General features: G+C 46.5%; 1 protein-coding gene across 9 annotated transcripts in view; it reads left to right on the plus strand.

Moving 5' to 3' along the window:
* The first annotated feature begins 13,858 nt into the window (after positions 1–13,858).
* RALY (RALY heterogeneous nuclear ribonucleoprotein) overlaps positions 13,859–20,204 on the plus strand; it is a 103,867-nt gene continuing 97,521 nt past the window's right edge. For 2 of the 9 annotated variants that reach the window (XM_053573642.1, XM_053573645.1), the window contains exon 1: positions 13,859–14,381. The gene's annotated coding sequence lies outside the window, so the exon portion shown is untranslated. Of the gene's footprint in view, positions 14,382–14,889; positions 15,104–17,447; positions 17,502–20,204 lie in introns of those variants that run through there. The other 7 variants (XR_008376462.1, XM_053573643.1, XM_053573644.1 and 4 more) reach the window with 6 other exon arrangements.

Raw genomic sequence — 20,204 nt, forward strand, 5'->3', positions numbered from 1 at the left:
AGTACTTCTTTCTGGTCCAGTGAGTAGGCTGAGTGTGCTCCTGGAGCCAGAAAAAAGTCCTCACTGAGCAGGGTCATCACGGAAGAAATTGTTTTTGGAGTTGTGAGTGCTAGGGAGCTATAAGCTACTGGTAGTTGGCTGCAGATGGATTTCATTCCTCTAGATTCAGGCTGGATGTGGTGGCTCACTCCTGTAATCTTAGCACTCTGGGAGGCCAAGGTGGGTGGATCCCCTGAGCTCAGGAGTTTGAGACCAGCCTGAGCAAGAGTGAGATCCCTGTCTCTACTAAAAATAGAAAACCTAGCTGGTTGTGGAGACAGGCCCTTATAGTCCCAGCTGCTCAGGAGTCTGAGGTAAGAGGAGCTCTTGAGCTCAAGAGTTTGAGGTTGCTAGTGAATTATGACAATGCCACAGCACCCTACCCATGGAGACTGAGTGACACTCTGTCTCAAAATCAATAAAATAAAATAAGACGGTGACATCCAAAGGTTTCTCCATCTTACTACTGACTCAATGGGGAGGAGAGGGTGGTTTACATGAGGATCCATGTGTCATTCCCTGGCCTAACAGAAAATATTCCCAAAGCATAGCACAAGGATCCATGCATGGACTGGTTGACACCCACACACCACAGTGAATGAGGCAAAGGTGGAAGCACAGAAAGATGAACTTTTTTTTTTTTTTTTTTTTTGTAGAGACAGAGTCTCACCTTATCGCCCTCAGTAGAGTGCCGTGGCATCACACAGCTCACAGCAACCTCCAACTCTTGGGCTTAGGCGATTCTCCTGCCTCAGCCTCCCGAGCAGCTGGGACCACAGGCGCCCGCCACAACGCCCGGCTATTTTTTTGTTGCAGTTTGGCCGGGGCTGGGTTTGAACCCACCACCCTCGGCATATGGGGCCGGCGCCCTACCCGCTGAGCCACAGGCGCCGCCGAAAGATGAACCTTTTAATCAAAGATATGAAATATCTGACTCGGTACCTGTAGCTCAAGCAGCTGGGGTGCCAGCCACATACACCAGAGCTGGCGGGTTTGAATCCAGCCCAGGCCTGCCAAACAACAATGACAACTACAACCAAAAGGTAGCCAGGCGTTGTGGTGGGTGCCTGTAGTCCCAGCTACTTGGGAGTCTGAGGCAGGAGAATCACTTGAGCCCAGGAATTGGAGGTTGCTGTGAACTTTGATGCCACAGCACTCACTGAGGGTGAAAGCTTGAGGCTCTGTCTCAAAAAAAAAAGTATCTATGTGAGACTTTTACACTACAAGAGACTCAGTTACACTTAATAATCAGTTTTATATCTTTCTCTTTCAGCAGATAAGGGAGGCACAAGAAAGAAAATCAAGTAACTTATAGAAAATAAAGAACATATAGATTTTTTTTGTGTGCCTATGAATTGTACAGAGTGGATTCCAATCTTCCCAGCAGCTACAATCTTCATGAGGACAGGGACCTTTACCTGCTCTGATCATTTCTGCATTTGTAGTACACAGATTGTGCTGGGCACATAAAAGATGTGGAATAAATACTTGTTGAATGAATGTATACTCTAAATTTCCTTGCCAGTGGTTCCCTCCACTCCTGAGGGAAGCTTCTTCCCCCAGAACTGAGCGGGAGTGCTGGGATTTTCTTTTAGACAATTAAGTGCTCTGGTGGAGAGTCAGGGAGTGAGGGGCCACTCACTCTCTGCACCCCAGGCATGCCTGACTGACCTTGCAGAAAATGAGGCTGTCAGAGCACTGGCTGTATGTGTCCCTTCAGTTTAATGCCCTCTTAATTAGAATGAGTAATACCTGGGCCATCCCTTGCTGCCACTGTCTCTCTGTCTCCAAGGCTCATTATGATCAGGGATAAACAGAGCTTTTTGGATTCCTTATGTCCCCAGTCATGGAGCCCCTCACTATTACATGATGCTGCACAGTGTCTACCATAATGCCTGCCCAGAGTAGTTGCTTAGTGCGTTACTGCTTTTCTGTATTTGGCACTCCTGTGAGGCCCAACCAAGCTTAGGCATTTGAGGCTGGGCCCCCTTCCCTGTATCTTAAGGACTGGGAAAGCTAGAGCTAAGAGTCATAGGAGAGAAAAATGGCAGCCACCCACAAAGGCTTCCCTTAGAGCTGGGTAGGGGAGATAGAAGGAACAGCCCTGTGTGTGGGGGGTAGGACTGAGACGGGCAGGCATCCTTCTTTGATGTCCGTGTAACTTCTGGCAGGGCATTTTGAAATAACATGGTCAAGGGTTTCAAAGCAGCAGTCTGCTGGCTACATGGCTGTATATATGTTTGTTCCCAGAATATCCTTTTTTTTTTTTTTTAATTTTTTAAGTTTTGTTTTTTTGAGACAGAATCTCACTGTATCACCCTGAGTAGAGTGCTATGGCATCACAGCTCACAACATTCTCAAACTCTTGGGCTCAAGTGATTCTCTTGCTCAGCCTCCCAAGTAGTGGGGACTACAGGTGCCCACCACAAAGCCTGCTTATTTTTTAGAGACGAGGTCTTGCTCTGGCTCAGGCTGGTCTCAAACCATGAGCTTAGGCTGTCCACTCGCCGCAGCCTCCAGAGTGTTAGGATCACAGGCATGAGCCACCACTCCCAGCCCAGAGTATCTTTTTTTAATTCAAATGAATTTATAACATTTTAAGTTGAGAAATTTCACATCTTAACCTACATTTCCTACCTCTCTAAAGAGAAAAATCAGGCAATCTGGGCATATTGGCTCCAGATTCCACACTGGGCTGAAGCTAGGTATCCATGTGTGCTCAGCCCAGCCACCACAGACCTCCCCTGGCCTGCTTCCCTTGTTTATGTTATCTGTATGGGCCCTGTACGCATTTGAGTTTTCTTTTTCTTTCTTTCTTTCTATTTATTTATTTATTTTATTGTTAAATCATAGCTATGCACATTAGTGCAATCGAGGGGTACAATGTGCTGGTTTCATATACAGTCTGAAATAATCTCATCAAACTGTTCTCTCTTTTTTTTTTTTTGAGACAGAGTCTCTAGCTGTTTGTTGTCCTTGGTAGAATGCCATGGCATCATAGCTCACAGCAACCTCAACCTCTTAGGCTCAAGTGATCCTCTTGCCTCAGTTTTTCTATTTTAGTACAGCCGCGGTCTCACTTTTGCTCAGGTTGGTCTCTAACTCATAAGTTCAAGCTATCCACTTGCCTTGGTCTTCCAGAGTGCTAGGATTACAGGCGTGCGCCACCGTGCCCCAGCATTTGAGTTTTCTTCACCACTCACAGGCCAATTGGAAACACTGGAGCTCAGAGATAGAAGTAGTTTGAGTTGTCTAAACTCATATTGCTGGCTGGGAATGGTGGCTCATTCCTGTAATCCTTCCTAGCACTCTCTGGAAGGCCAAGGAGGGTGGATTGCCTGAGTGCAGGAGTTCAAGACCAACTTGAGCAAGAGGGATACTCAAGACAGTTTGAGTCTCTACTGAAAAAAAAAAAAGAAAAAGGAAAAACTAGCCAAGCATCATGGTGGCTGCCTGTAGTCTCAGCTACTTGGGAGGCTGAGACAAGAGGATTGCTTGAGCCCAAAGTTTGAAGTTGCTGTGAGCTATGATGCTATGTCACTCTACCCAGAGTGACAGAATGAGACTCTGTCTCAAAAAAGAAATCGGGCCATGAACTCTTAAACTAATATGGAGAAGTGAATTAGGAGAAGCAGATGGAGAACATGAGACGAAATACTAGGTGTGTCAATGGAAATGATGCCCCAAATCTGTAAAATAACTTAAAGAGAGTTAGTCTGAGCCAAGTTTGAGGATCTTGGTCCAGAGCCACACCCAAGAAGCCTTGAGCAAGTGGACTCTGTGGTTGGGTTAATTTTATACATTTCAGGGAGACAGGAATTACAGGCAAAATTATAAATCAATACGTAGAAGGCATCCATTGATTTGGTTCAGAAAGGTGGGACATATTGAGGGGTTTAGAGTTTATAGGTGGGTTTAAAGATTCTTTGATTTGTAATTGCTTAAAGAAATGAAGCTTTGTCTAAAGACTTCAAATTTTTTTTTCTTTTTTGGCACAAGAAAGTGAAGCTAAGCAAGGCCTTGATTTTTCTTAAAATTTATTTATTATTAAATCATAGCTGTAGATTAATGCAATCATGGGGACCATACACTGGTTTTATATACCATTTAACATATTTTCATCACACTGGTTAACATAGCCTTCCTGGCATTTTCTTAGTTATTGTGTTAAGACATTTATATTCTATATTTAGTTTCACATGTACCCTTGTAAGATGCACCATAGGTGTGGTCCCACCAATCACCCTCCCTCCACCCTTCCCCCCCGTCCCCTCCCTTTCCCCATATTCTTATGTTATAATTGGGTTATAGCTTTCATATAAAAGCTATAAATTAGTTTTATAGTAGGGCTGAGTACATTGGGTACTTTTTCTTCCATTTTTGAGATTCTTTACTAAGAAGAATATGTTCCAGCTCCATCCTTGCAAACACGAAAGAGGTAAAGTCTCCATCTTTCTTTAAGGCTGCATAATATTCCATGGTATACATATACCACAATTTATTAATTCATTCGTGGATCAATGGGCACTTGGGCTTCTTCCATGACTTAGCAATTATGAATTGGGCTGCAATAAACATTCTGGTACAAATATCTTTGTTATAATGTGATTTTTGGTCTTCTGGGTATATACCTAGTACAGGAATTATAGGATTGAATGGCAGATCTATTTTAGATCTCTAAGTGTTCTCCAAACATTTTTTCCAAAAGGAACGTATTAGTTTATATTCCCACCAGCAGTGTAGAAGTGTTCCCTTCTCTCCACATCTATGCCAACATCTCTGGTCTTGGGATTTTGTGATATGGGCTGATCTTACTGGAGTTAGATGATATCTCAAAGTAGTTTTGATTTGCATTTCTCTGATGATTAAGGATGATGAGCATTTTTTCATATGTCTATAGGCCGTGCGCCTGTAAGGCCTTGGAATTTTTTTTTTTATAAACTTTTTAAAAAAATTTTTATTTATTTATTTGCAGTTTTTGGCCAGGGCCAGATTTGAACCCACCACCCCTGGTATATGGGGCCGGTGCCCTACTCCTTGAGCCACAGATGCTGCCCTTGGAATTTTTTTTTTTTTTTTTTTAGAGACAGAGTCTCACCTTATCACCCTCGGTAGAGTGCCATGGCATCACAGCTCACAGCAACCTCCAACTCCTGGGTTTAGGCAATTCTCTTGCCTCAGCCTCCCAAGTAGCTGGGACTACAGGTGCCTGCCACAATACCCGGCTATTTTTTTGTTGCAGTTTGGCCGGGGCTAGGTCCTAACCCACCACCCTCGGTATATGGGGCCAGCGCCCTACTCACTGAGCCACAGCGCCACCCGGAATTTTTTAAGTTAAGGAAGTCTGTTGGTCAGAGACAAGCTACAGGCCTTATATTTGTTATGTAAATTGAGGACCTGCAGGTTTGTCATGCATAGCCTCAGGCCTATTAATGAGTTACAAAGGTAGGGGGCCACGGTTGAGACCAGGCTGATCTCCTTTCTAATGGCTAGCAACTCAGTTTTAGCCCCCTTGGCTAAGAGGGCGATCCATTCAGTCAGCTGCTGCAGGAGAGGCTTAAGATTATATTCTAGTTCACAGGAGACACTTGCAGAAAGGCACTGGGGCACCAGAACTGAAACAAAGATGGTTGATTGAAAAGTCTCTGGAAGGTGGCACCTGTGGTTCAGTGGGTACATGCACCGAGGCTGGCAGGTTCGAACCCGGCCCGGGCCTGCTAAACAACAATGACAACTGCAACAAAAAAATAGCCGGGGGGTTGTGGCAGGCACCTGTAGTCCCAACTACTTGGGACACTGAGGCAAGAGAATCGCTTAAGCCCAAGAATTGGAGGTTGCTGTGAGCTGTGATGCTACAGCACTCTACCCCAGGTGACAGCTTGAGACTGTCTCAAAAAAAAAAAAAAAGAAAAAAAGAAAAGTCTGTGGAAGTGTATGTGACTCTTCTGAGTACTGAGGATGGGGTGTGGCTAGAAGATCTCATGTATCTGGCACTCAATTATTTTTTTTGAGACAGAGTCTTACTTTGTCACCCTTGATAGAGTGCCATGGTATCACAGCTAACAGCAACCTCAAACTCCTGGGCTGAAGTGATTCTCTTGCTTCAGCCTCCCTCGCTCTTGCTTAGGCTGGTCTCAAACCCGTGGGCTCAGGTGGCACCTGTAGCTCAGTGAGTAGGGCGCCGGCCCCATATACTGAGGGTGGCGGGTTCAAACCCAGCCCCGGCTGAACTGCAACCAAAAAATAGCCGGGCGTTGTGGAGGGCGCCCGTAGTCCCAGCTGCTCGGGAGGCTGAGGCAGGAGAATCGCGGAAGCCCAAGAGCTGGAGGTTGCTGTGAGTCCTGTGACATCATGGCACTCTACCGAGGGTGATAAAGTGAGACTCTGTCTCTACAAAAAAAAAAACAAACAAACCCGTGGGCTCAGGTAATCAACCTGCCTGTGCCTTCCAGAGTGCTAGGATTACAGGCGTGAGCCACTGTGCCTGGCACACTTAATCCTTTTTGTTTGAGATGCTCTAGAGAAGGTTTTTCTCATTCGAACAGTTGTCACAGATGCAATGCCTTCCTTGTTTATATTTCTTCTAATGTGCTTCTGCTTGAGCAAATGAGCCCTTAATGTCAATTTCAATTAATGCTGCTGCATCTGATCTCAGTGATCTCAGTGATGCCACAGATGCAGTGGGGGGGCAATAGAAGGTCAATGGGAAATAGAAAGAAGTGTCCCCTCCTCTTTGAAGGCTTGAAGGCTCTGTTGTGGAGGTATTATGAGGGGAAGTGTTGAATGGTTTGCTCTTTACTTGATGAAGACTGTACTGTAAAGATATCAGACTATCTTTTGTTTGATTAATAATAATAAAAAAAAGGATGTGGAGACCCAGTAGCAAGGCAGAGATCATAGACAAAGGCTCTGAGGACTGAGCCAGTGAGGAATGAGACACACAACCTTGCATTGACCTATGAGAGCTTCCCCATAACCCTGAGCTCCCTGACATCAGTCATATGAACGGGAACTGTATGATGGACGTAAGCCTGCTATCTGTTGCCCCAGAGATTCCCTAATTTGGCCACCTGTACGTTCTTTCCTCCCAGCTGGATGGCTCAAAGCTGGTGGTCTCAGGCCAACACCTCTATGTGTGGCCTGAGCTCAGCATTGCAATGGGATGATCCAGAGTTTGGTGGGGGAGGGGGAAGCAAGGCAAGGCTCAAGGAGAGGAAGAGACAGTCACAAACCTTCCTCCCTCACTTCTTCCTTCCTTCCAATGGGGGATTTGCTTAGGAAAGAGAAGATAGAGATTTATATTCTCCAAGAGATGATTCTCTCCCTTTGGAGAAGTCAGAGCTCTTATTTTTCATCCCCTTTATTATCAATAAAAATCATTATGAGAGCTTTCTATTGAGCACCTTCTGTGTGTCAGGAGACACTACATACATTGTTTCTAGTCTTTACAACAACCCTCAGGGTAAATGTAATTTATGTCCACTTTCTTCAGGAGGAATATGGGCCTTAGAAGGCTTGAAGAACCTCTTTTATTTTGAGACAGAGTCTCACTATGTCGCCCTCTGTAGAATGCTGTCGCTTCACAGCTCACAGCAACCTCAAACTCTCGGGCTTAAGTGATTCTCTTGCCTTAGACTCCTGAGTAGCTGGGACTACAGGCGCTGGCCACACACCTGACTATTTTTTGTTGTAGTTGTCATTGTTATTTAGCTGGCCTGGGCCGGGTTCAAATCCGCCACCCTTGGTGTATGTGGCTGGCACTGTAACCACTGTGGTATGGGCACCAAGCAAGAGCCTCTTCAGTTGAGTGGTAGGATCATTGTTTTTGGTAGAATTTCTCTCTTTCTCTCTTTCTTTCCTTCCTCCCTTCCTTCCTTTCTTCCCTCCTTGCCCTCCCTTCTTTTTGTGGAAACAAGGTCTCACTATGTTGCCCAAGCTGGTTTCCCACTCTGTGCCTCAAATGATCCTCTTGCCTTGGCCTCCCAAAGTGCTGGGATTACAGGTGTGAGCCACTGCTGCTGGCCAGGACTGGAGTTTGAACTGAGGCCTGTTCATTTAATTTCAGGCTCTAATGACATAAATAACTAAACATTTGGAAGGGCCAGGCTCCTGACTGTACATCTAAATGAAAAATGTCTTCTAGGCTTGGAGCCTGTGGCTCAAGCAGCTAAGGCGCCAGCCACATACACCTGAGCTGACAGGTTCGAATCCAGGCTGGGGCCTGCCAAACAACAATGACGGCTGCAACCAAAAAAAAAAAAAAAAAAATAGCCGGGCACTGTGGCAGGCGCCTGTAGTCCCAGCTACTTGGGAGGCTGAGGCAAGAGAATCGCTTAAGCCCAGGAGTTGGAGGTTTCTGTGCGCTAAGATGCCATGGCACTCTACCCAGGGTGACAGCTTGAAGCTCTGTCTCAAAAAAAAAAAAAAAAAAAAGAAAAGAAAAAGAAAAAAGAAAAGAAAAGGGAAGAAAAATGTCTTCTATTCACATCCTAGATATCTATATCAGCAAGGATTAAACACAGAGTTTAACCTAGGAATCAAGATACACAGGCTTTTTAGCCCTGGTTCTGCAACTCTTGCTGGGAGGCTTTCAGTGTCTACAAGGTGTTTGCTCCCCTCTCTAGGCCTCATTCTCCATCTGTAAAATGGGCAAGTTGGACTACATATCTCCAAGGGTCAGTTCAGTTCAATCCAATCTGATAGCGCCTGTGGGGGACCTCCTATGTGACTGTGCTGGACAAGATGGACAAGACAGGCCTCTGTCCTCTAGGTGAGCTGGACACATGCTCTAATAGTTATAAATAAAGGTCAACAAAGCTTGGAGAGCAGCTAGTGGCAACATGCAAGACAAGGGCGATAGGGCTGACTTCATGGAGGTGGCACCATAGGTACTTGGGCTTGAAAAAGAAACAGAACATGTGGAGGAGGGGATGGGAGAACAGAACCACTCCGTGAACCCATAAAGTTGTTAGAAGTAACAAATCATTCTTGTTTTAAGCCACTAAGTTTTGAGGTGGTTTGTTAAGTAGCAATAGATAAGTAAAACAGACCCTAAAAGTATGTAATTATAGACTTTATCCTAAAGTCTAGGATTGTCAAAGATTGTCAATTTGTAGACCACAGCCTGTAATAACTGGCCTGCAGACATGGTTCATTTGACTTACACAGTTAAAAAAAAAAAAAAAATTCAGCCAGGCCAGGTGCAGTGACTCACGCCTATAATCTTAGCACTCTGGGAGGCCAAGGGAGGAGGGTGACTTGAGCTCAGGAGTTTGAGACCAGCCTGAACAAGAGTGAGACCCTGTCTCTAGTAAAAATAGAAAAATTAGCTGGGCATTGTGACGGGTGCCTGTAGTCCCAGGTACTTGGGAAACTAAGGCAGGAGGATCGCTTGAGCCCAGGACTTTGATTTGCTGTGAGGCCCCGGCACTCTACCTGGGGAAAGAGAGTGAGACTCTGTCTTGACAAAACAACAACAACAAAAAAACACCCAGATGATTTAATTTAAAATTTGGATTTAGAGCTTACTCCTTCAAGTCCCCCCTTTTTAGATTTGGCAACTGGAAACAGTAGGAGCCTGTATCTCCAAGAATAGTAGTAGCTCTCTCCTCTAGAACGGATGTGGTCATTTATGGTACCTGCCTGGCCCTACTGGCATCTGATTTTGCAACTCCAGTTCTAATGCCAAGCCTGTCTTTTTCCTTCTTACAGCCCTCATCCCCATCTGCTGATTCTCCCCCACTACCCTCTCCCTCATCTATTCTTTCTTCATTCTTTGCCTCTGATGAAGATGCCTGTTGGGTCCCTCTAATCTCCTCTCTTTTGACTCCATCTTCCTAATTCTGGCATAGGTAGCTCTGCAAACGTCATCGTCACATCTCTGAAGAGGAATGTGCCCAGTTAGGATGAGTGCAGAGGGCAGAATTAAGTCCAGTGGACAGAAAGTGAACTCAACCCAGCATTCAAATCCTGGTCCCTATACCTACCATCTATGACACATTGCCCATATCACATTTCCTCATCTGTGAAATGGGGACAAAACCAGAACCACCCCTGTAGTATTACTAGGAGGATTAAAAATATAGCTGAACCAGATTACATTTAAAGTTCTTCCATCCCTGATCTGGACACTTTATCTCCACCTATTGAACTCTACTCATCTGTTTTAGTTAGGAATTATGGCTGCAAGCTACAAAAATCACAACTCAAACTACTTAAATCATAAAGATGTATTGGTTTATGTTAAAGTGCAAAGGTGAGCTGATCTTCAGGAATGCCTTCATCAGGTCTCTGGTTCAATTTTTTTGTAATATTTTCTTAGTCTTGGCCTCTTCCATGTGATGGTTTTTTCTTCTGGCTGGCTTCCCTCATGGTGGCTAAAAAAAAAAAAATCTACCATAACTCTAGGCATTATATCCTATATCACACTATCAAGAAGGCAAAAGAATGTTTCTTCATCATTTATCACCTTTATTGGATCAACAACTCTACATCCTTAATAATTAGAAGGTAGAATAATAATATAGCGATTTAGCATGTAGGCTGTAAAGTTGGACTCTGTCATTTGTCAGCTGTGTAACCTTGAGAAAGTTAACCTCTTTGTGCCAGTTTCCTCACCTGTACAATAGGGTTAATACATATAATAGTATCTATCTCTTAGAGCTGGTTGTGGGAATTAAATAAGCTTGTAAACACTCAGCAGATTGGCAATTAGTGAATGCTTCATAAATGTTAGCTGGCGTTGCCAGCATATTTCCTTAGAAACATCTCCCTTCATACCGTAATTTTCAGATTCTTCTGGTAATACTGACAGTTTTCCTAACATTTCTCTGTCAAATTTGCAGTCATTCTTTCGACAAATATCAAATGAGTACTGACTATTCTAAGCACTGGGGAATGAGCAAAGCAGACAATATCCTGTCCTTGTGAAGATCATACTGTAGTGGAAGGTGGAAATGCAAAAGAAATAATAGACATATAATATAGGAGGTGATAAGTGCTAGGGAGAAAAACGCAGCAGGAATAAGTATAAGGAAGTAGAAAGGAATGAAGGAGTGGGGTATTATATTCTAAATGTGGGCCAGGGAAAGCCTCTTTGAAGAAATGACTTTTTTTTTTTGAGATAAGAGTCTCACTATGTCACCCTAGGTAGAGTGCCATGGTGTCACAGCTCACAGCAACCTCAAACTCATCAGCTTAAGCGATTTTCTTGCCTTAGCCTCCTAAGTAGCTAGGACTGCAGGTGCCTGCCACAACACCCAGATATTTTTTGTTGTTGTTGTAGTAGTTGTCATTGTTGATTAGTAGGCTGGGGCTGGGTTTGAACCTGCCAGCCCCAGAGTATGTGGCCATTGCCCTAAACAGTGAGCATGGACGCAGAGCCTTTTTTTTTTTTTTTTTTGAGACAGAGTCTCACTCTTTTGCCCTGGGTAGACTGCCATGGCTCATGGCTCACAGAAACCTCCAACTCCTGGGCTCAAGAGATCCTTTTTGCCTCAGGCTCCAGAGTAGTTAGGAGTATAGGTGCTCACCACAATGCCTGGCTAGTTTTCTATTTTTAGTAGAGATAGGGTCTCACTCTTGCTCAGGCTGGTCTCAAACTTCTGAGCTCCATCTATCTACTTGCCTTGGCCTTCCAGAGTCCTAGGATTACACATGTGAGTCACCTGCACCTGGTCTGAAGACATTTGAGTGGAGACCTGAAGGTGGGTCAAACCAATTATCTGTAAAAGCATTTGAGTTAGACACACTACCGGTAGTATGTGCAAAGGTCCTGAGGCAGGAGTATGCTTGGCATATTGGAATAACAGGAAAGAAGTCAATGTGTGGCTAGAACAGAATGAGAGGGGGTAAAAAAAAAAAAAAAAAAAAAAGAATGAGAGGGGTGAGAGCATTAGGGGATGAGGTCAGAAGGGTAGCAGGAGGGAGCCAGATCACATAGGACTTCGTAAGACATGAGTATAATCCTCAGTGTCAGCGGAGAATAGGACATCATCCCACAAACAAGTTTTATAAAGGAGGGGTGAGAGCCTCTACTTGCTTGAAGGTGGGGCTGAAGGGATGTCAGGGAAGGCTCTCAGAGGGGGCACTCCTGAATTGAATGTTGAAGGATAAGGCTTCTGGGCAGAAGGGGAACAATCTAGTGAAAATGCTACAGCAGAGGGTGCTAAGAGACTGTAGTGTATTGGAGTAAGTATGATAAGGTTAGTGCACGAGGGAGGTGAGAAGCCAAAGGGTTGCCAGAAACAGAGCAGAGAGGTTGGCTGGTGCTGGATTCATTAATTCATTGATTCATCCATTCAAGTGTTTATTGAGCACTAGTGAGCCATGATGCCAGACATTGCATTAAGTCAGGGAACATGGTCATGTACACAACACATGAACAAATAGAAGAAACTAGAGAACACCTTTAGACGAGGTGCTCAGGGAAGATGTCTCTGAGGCGATATGAGAGAGTTAGAACATCCCAGGACTTGCTCTCAGGGTCATCATCTAATTTTTCTTTTATTTATTAATTTTTGTAGAGACAAAGTCTCACTTTACCGCCTTCTGTAGAGTGCCATGATGTCACAGGACTCACAGCAACCTCTAGGTCTTGGGCTTCAGCGATTCTCCTGCCTCAGCCTCCCGAGCAGCTGGGACTACAGGCGCCCACCACAACGCCCGGCTATTTTTTGGTTGCAGTTCAGCCGGGGCTGGGTTTGAACCCGCCACCCTCGGTATATTGGGCCGGCGCCCTACTCACTGAGCCACAGGCACCACCCCATCATCTAATTTTTCTTCCTTTTCAAGGAGGCACAGAGGTCAAATGACAGAAGGGCCCTTGTAACTGCTGATCTGGCAAAGCCAGGACTCTGAATTCAAATTCTGCTCCGTTCTCACGAACCCTTCTCTTAGGTTCTGGGGAGGCAACATCAAACATATAAATCACAGGTCAGATGAAGCATGGAGAATTTGTTTTGTCAGCTCTCAGCCTGCAGGAAAATCTATAGCTGAGGACTGAAGGACACCTGTCCTCTTGGGTCTCGGAGGACCCCCTGAGTGTTTCTTGAACGCTGGAGGTTGTGGGGGTGGGAGAAAAGGCTAAAACTCTTGATTCAAGTGAGAGAAACATTTAGGTGGGAGGACCACCACCTGAATCAGATTATAAAACATCTGCACTCCATAAAGGTAAAGTTAACGTTTTTGGGGTGTGACAGTACAGCCTCCTCCGCAGACTACTCTCACCGCGGCCTCGCCTCAACCCGTCCACGTGGCCAGGTTCCTTGAAAGCGAAAGGACCTGGTGTTTCTTCCTAGCTAGCTCATCTCTTCGGGATCCCTCGGGCACCGCGTCCAGACGACGGATTTCAGCTCCAACTTCAGGCCACGCCCACTCGGTGCTCCTTTAGGGCACACCTGCTTCCGGCTCCTCTCCAGAGTGGCCAACCCTTAGTCCCAGCCTCTCCGCTCTGCTTCCGGGCCCGCCTCCTTCAGGCTGACTTCTACGTTCCCCGGTCTGGGCTTCTCCGCCTTCACCCTCTCCGCTTCTTGAAGGCTCTGCCTCTTTCCAGACTTGCATTGGCTTCCCTCTATCCTTAACTCCTCCTCAGGGCATGTCCCTTACTTAGCTCTGCCCACAGCCCACTCTCTCCCCTGCACTGCCCTGCTCTTGGTTCTCCGAGGCCTCGGTGATCTTCCTTATCTGTCTGGCCCCTCACCCTAATGCTTCACCACCCTCACGGCCCCGCCCCGCCTTTGGCTACAAACTGCTATAAACGACTAGCTTTTCCCGCCTTAGCCCCGCCCTCAGGCGTCCATCTCAGCCCCTCCTCCCGTCAGGCCCCGCCCCGCCCCCGCCTTCCTTCCTTCCCCGCCGAAGCTCTGGACCTTTCCAAAGCCAGGCCGAGGGGGTGGGGAAAACCCGTGCGCCTGGGGAGTCCGGCTGTGTCAGGGCGGGGCTGCAGACTCCTGGTACTAGTGTCACCGTGTCCTTCCCGACTGGGAAGAGGAGGAGGGAAAGCCCGAGGCCAGGGCCACAGTGGCGGGCGGGGCCGAGCGGAGGGAAGCCTCTTCGCAAGCCCCCACATCCGCGCGCCTCTGTGGTGCCGGCCGAGGGAAGGGCTCGCGGCTGCGGAGCTCGCGCCGCTGTCAGTGCGGCTGGGCGCGCGATCGGCGCGGGCGTGGGGCGGCAGAGCTGGGAGAAGCTGAGGGGGCGGTAGCGGCGGTGGCGACTCCCGCGCTTGTGCTCAGCCTCCTCACGCCGCGGCCGGGGCTGCTTCTCCCGCACTCCCTCTCGACCCCAAGTGCGGGGGCACCGCCTCCTTCCGCGCCGAGCAGCTTTCTCCAGACCTCTAAGTGCGGGTGAGTGGGGGCCGCGGGCGTTTTCGTAGAGGTGCAGGGGGTGTACCGTGTGCTTTTTCCTTCGCCCACTTCTTCGGGCGGGCCACAGCCTATTTTTAGAAACTCTTATTTCGGCCATTCTGGGAGTCCCAGGAGCCGGACTAACTCCAGGCCCCTCTCCCCCTGCTTGTTCTTCACGCCCGGACCCGCAGCCGTGGGTCGCCAGTTCGGGTTTATCCGCGCCGGCTGCAGCTCCGGACCGCCCTGGCATTCGCCGCCCGCTTCCTCCCCGCTGGCGGCGCTGGGGCCAGGAGTTGGCTGGGTGGGCCCGCGCCCGCTCGGAAGTTGTAGTCTTTTGTGCTTGTGCTCCGCCCTGCCGGGCGAGGGGAGGAGGGAGCGGAGGCCGTGCGTGGGAGGCCTCGGGCGGGCTTGGCCCTGGCTCGGGCCCCGGCCCGGGGTATCTTCCGGATTTCCCGCCAGGGCCGGGGGTGAGAGTGTCGGGAGGCGCGCGAAACTGGTCCTGCCCCTCCTTGCGGGCTTGAGCCCGCGCTCCCTCCTCTGCGGGTCCTGGGGACTCGGAGAGGAACAACAGGCCCTCGAGCTGGGGTCCTTCACGCAGACCCCTTTGCGGCTGAACCTTAGCTTGCTTTCTGTGAAATGGGTGAAGGAGAGAAACTCGCCTCGCAGACTGTTAATGGATTTAGAGAGGAAACTAATGTGAGAGAAGTGTTTAAGACGAACAGGTAACGTTTGATGAGAATTAGAACTTCTTAACCTTATTGCATTTAATGCTCATAACGGCCTTTTGGCTCATCCCCCTTTACGGAAGCAGAAATCAAAGCACAAGGAGGTTAAATAATTTGCTCCAAGTCACAGTTAATGGCTACAGAAGTGTAAAGTAGTAATGTTAGTACCTGTTATTTATCTTCTAATGTGAGCGTGTATCATCTCTTAGTGCACAGGGGGTTTTGACTTACCCTTGGGTCCCGTTGTGTAGTTAGAGATAAAACTTCGGGGTTCTTCCCTGAGTTCTGGGCCATTGTCCGCTATATTATGGATGAAGTCACATTCTGAGGTTACCATAGTACTGAGAGAAGGGAGGTTAGGATGAATTTCTTGTTGGATGAAAGGATTCCAGATCTGAAGCACAGCTTAAGTTCCCTGGGGTTTTGGCTGGATGAAGGCTTAAGATTATAAAAGAGGGAGGCCCATCCTTTGTTTATGGTATGTTCTTTTTGCCCAAGCCTGGCATGTTCTCTGTTATTTAGCTTTATTGATTTTAGTTTGAAGAGGTGGGTAGCTCAAGTCATCTAGTTCAGCTCTGCTCTCAAATAGGGTTTAATTTCTACTGTTTTCAGAGAAGGCCTACTTTTCTAATGTGTATGATCCTGGTTTGGGGGATCAGCCCCTCCTTCCGTCAGGTCCCGCCCCGCCTTAAAACCAGGCAAAGGAGTTTATGGGCCAGGTCTGAAGAAGGTTCCTGGCCAGGTGCAGTGGCTCAGGCCTGTAATCCCAGCCCTCTGGGAGGCCATTGCAGGTGGATTGCTTGACTCAGGAGTTCAGAGACTAGCCAGAGCAAGAGCAGAGACCCTGTCTGTCCTAAAAAAACAGAAAAAACTAGCCACGGCAGGCACCTGTAGTCTTAGCTACTTGGGAAGCAGAGGCAAGAGGATTAGCCTGAGCCTCGGAGTTCGAGGTTGCTGTGAGGTATGATGATGCCACAGCAGTTTACTCAGGGCAACAAAAAGACACTCTGGTCTCAAAAAAAAAAAGAAAAGTTCCTGATGTTTGCATTAGTTTTTTTTTTTTTTTTTTTTCTTTTCTGTTTGGCCAGGGCTGGGTTTGAACCCGCCACCTTTGGTATATTGGGCCGGTGCTCTACCCATTGAGCCACAGGCACCACACCACTTTTTTTTTTTCTTTTGAGACAGTCTTCCTATGTTGCCCTTGGTAAAGTACCATGGCATCATAGCTCACAGCAATCTCTAACTCTTGGGCTTAAGGGATTGTCTTGCCTCCGCCTCCCAAGTAGCTGGAACTACAGGTGCCCACCACAATGCCCAGCTGTTTTTTTGTTGTAGTTGTCATTGTTTAGCAAGCCCGGGCTGGGTTTAAACCCACCAGCCCCTGTGTATGTGGCTGGCGCCCTAATCACTGGGCTGCGGGCACGGAGCCTGCATTAGTTCTTTTGAGTGGGGGAAGGAGAGAAACTCACCCCTCCAAGTGTTTGTGGATTCAAACAAAGATTTGCATTTAGGAGTCATGGCATGTAGGAGCTGGAGGCATCTTACAGAACCATCTAGTCCAACTTTCATATCTGCCTTTCCCCCTTTCTCTATTAACTGAACCTTGAAAAGGGGAAGTAAGTTGTCTAATTCATAGACTGCCTAGTGACAGAATCAGCACTAGAATTCTCAGTCCAGTAATATTTTTATTTCTCTCCTACCTTGCCACCTTGTAAAAAAGGGCACTAACCACTTATTCAGGCTTTAAAATCAGGAATCCTAATTAGAAATCCCAAGGAAGTTGTGGGGCTCATGTTTAGTATTACAAGGAGACAGGGTTTTAGTGCACAGGTGTTTACATTTCTCCTAAGTTTCCAGTTTTGCTTTACATTTTAAAAAAATTCCAATTTATCTTTTATTTATTTACTCACTCTTTGTATCCATTATCTGATTTCATTTCTAACTCATTTCTGTGAGGGAATTTGCAGAACTTGGATTATGCCTCCTTTTTACTTACTATAAGGGAATGAAGCAAGGTTAGGGCAATTGCCTCATTTCAGAATTAACAAATAGTAAGGACACAGCATCTCTCATGGGCAGAGGATTTGACTTGACATCAGAAACTGAGCCACTCATTGTAGCTCACTGATCTTCAAATTTCCTTGCTATAAATGCTCACAGGGTTGTTGTAGGGATTATGAGAAAATGGCTATGAAAATGGTTTGCTGTTAGTAGTAATAACAGTTAACATTTTTAAAGTACTTAACATGTGCAAGTCACCAAACTAAGGTCATTCTGTGGAGTATTTCATTTAATCCTCAGTGCAACCTATGAATTAGGCACTGTTATTCCTGTTTTACAGGAGAAGAAAACAGGCTTAGAGAAGTTACACGATTTGCTCAGAGTCATGTAGCTGGTAAGTGGCCAAGCCAGGATTAACTGCAGTGTAATTTTAAAGCTGTCATGCTTTTTAAAAAAATTGTGGTAAAGGGCGGTGCCTGTGGCTAAGTGGGTAGGGCGCCAGCCCCATATACTGAGGGTGGCAGGTTCAAACCCGGCCCCGGCCAAACTGCAACAAAAAAATAGCTGGGCATTGTGGTGGGTACCTGTAGGCCCAGTGAGTTGGGAGGCTGAGGCAAGAGAATCGCCTGAGCCCGGGAGTTGGAGGTTGCTGTGAGCTGTGTGACATCATAGCATTCTCCTGAGGGTGATAAAGTAAGACTCTGTCTCTACACACACACACAAAAAAATTGTGAAATATACATAACATAAAATTTACCACTTTAACTACATTTAAATATACAGTAATATTAAGTACATTCACGTTGTGTGTGTATATATATATATATATTTTTTTGCTACAGTCTCACTTTGTCACCATGAGTGCCATGGTGTCATAACTCACAGCAACCTCAAAGTCTTGGGCTCAAGCGATTCTCTTGCCTCAGCTTCCCAAGTAGCTGGGACTATAGGCGCCCGTCACAATACCTGGCTATTTTTTTATATTTTATTTTATTTTATTTTTTAGAGACAGAGTCTCACTTTATCGCCCTCTGTAGAGTGCTGTTATGTTATAGCTCACAGCAACCTCCAACTTCTGGGCTTAGGAGATTCTCTTGCCTTAGCCTCCTGAGTAGCTGGGACTACAGATGCCTGCTGCAATGCCCGGCTATTTTTTGTTGCAGTTTGGCCGGGGCTGGGTTTGAACCCGCTATCCTTGGAATATGGGGCTGGCACCCTACCCACTGAGCCATAGGCACCGCCTCTGGCTGTTTTCAGAGTCTCACTGTACTGCCCTCGGGCAGAGTGCCGTGGGGTCACACGGCTCACAGCAACCTCTGACTCTTGGGCTTACGCAATTCTCTTGCCTCAGCCTCCCGAGCAGCTGAGACTACAGGTGCCCACCACAACGACCGGCTATTTTTTTTGTTGTTGCAGTTTGGCTGGGGCTGGGTTTGAACCCTCCACCCTTGGCATATGGGGCCGGCGCCCTACTCACTGAGCCACAGGCACCGCCCCTCTGGCTGTTTTTTTTTTTTTTTAGAGACAAGATCTGATTCTGGCTCAGGCTACTCTCCAACCTGTGAGCTCAGGAAATCCACCTGCCTTGGCCTCCCAGAGTGCGAGAATTATAGGCATGAGCCACCACTCCTGGCCTTGTTGCGCGATCATAACCACCATCCATCTCCAGAACTTTTTATTACATCTTCCTCAACTAAAACTCTGTACTCATTAACACACTAACTCCCCATTCCCTTTTCTCCCCAACCTCTGGCAACCACCATCTACTTTAAGTCTGTGAATTTGACTATTTCAGGAATCTCAGAGGAATCATACAATATTTGTCCCTTTGTGACTGGCAAAGCTGTCACACAGTTAACGCCTTCCTTAATCTCAGCAGGGGTGTGTCCTGCAATGCCAGAGCAGGAACTGAGGCCTGGTGTTTATAACTCTGTTTGGACCTTTCTCTAAACACCTTGTCTCCTATGGATTGAAGTTCCTTATCACTGCAGTCTTTTTTTGGATCTCTGCTGGTGCTCTCTTTATCTTCAGAAGAGACCTCATATCCTTGATATAGATGTCAGAGAAGTGTCTGCTTTTACCTTGTTTGCACTTAACATCTGGGGTTTGGGAGTATGGGACTGCAGTGGTCAGGAGTGACAGTGCTGGGACAGCAACTTGGATCAAAACTACTCGGGGGACAATTAAGTGGATTACCTTTATGAAATGCCTCCCTCCCCTTTCCATAACAGCACACAGAGGGATTAGTTTTTGGGTTCCTAGAAGGTGTTTATGGATCCTCACTGCTGAGAAGTGGTTAAGATGGAGTTAGATGCTATATTTAGTCTTTCAAAATCCCTTTGATTTGACTGTTAATTGTGTCTATTTAGGAGGAGAGTGTTTATGTTTCTGAAAGGTGGTTGGAATTTTGTTTTGATACTAAAGGGATTGGAGAAGGGGTTGTTCTAGAAATGGATTGTAGAGTAACAAATACATGTTCATGTGTATGGTCATGTTGTGCTCTCCTTAAAAATCTGATAGCCCAACCTTGGCTTACGTTTAATAGTTCAAACCAGCGTTACCAGTGAGGTCAGTGTGTTAAACTTTTTATTTTTTTGAGATGGTCTCACTTTGTCGCCCTCAGTAGAGTACTGTGGTGTCACAGCTCACAGCAACCGGCTATTTATTTTTGGTTGTAGTTGTCATCATTGTTTGGCAGGCACCGGCTGGATTCAAACCCACCAGCTCTGATGTATTTGGTTGGCGCCCTAGCTGCTTAAGCTACAGGCGCTGAACTGCGTGCAATTGTTTAGATGAGGGTGCTAATGAGATGGGGACACAGGAGAAGCAGCAGCACATAAGGGAGGGAGGAGGTCTTCTCATACAAAGTCTTACATTAACTTCTAGTTATGGATCCTGATTCTTTGTATCGGATCTGGAGGGAAGTGAATAATAGTATGGCACAACAAATCTGGTCACCATTCCTGGCTAAATTGGGCGATACAAACCCTAGTATTGGAAAGAAGGAAATAGATTACATCCTATCCTGCTTATGGGAAGCCAAGAAGAGCTTATATTTTCTCCAGGCAGTGCCTTTGGCGCTGTTCTTTCCATGTAC

This window comes from Nycticebus coucang, chromosome 21 (genome assembly GCF_027406575.1).
Source record: "Nycticebus coucang isolate mNycCou1 chromosome 21, mNycCou1.pri, whole genome shotgun sequence".
In the NCBI taxonomy this organism is placed as follows: domain Eukaryota; kingdom Metazoa; phylum Chordata; class Mammalia; order Primates; family Lorisidae; genus Nycticebus; species Nycticebus coucang.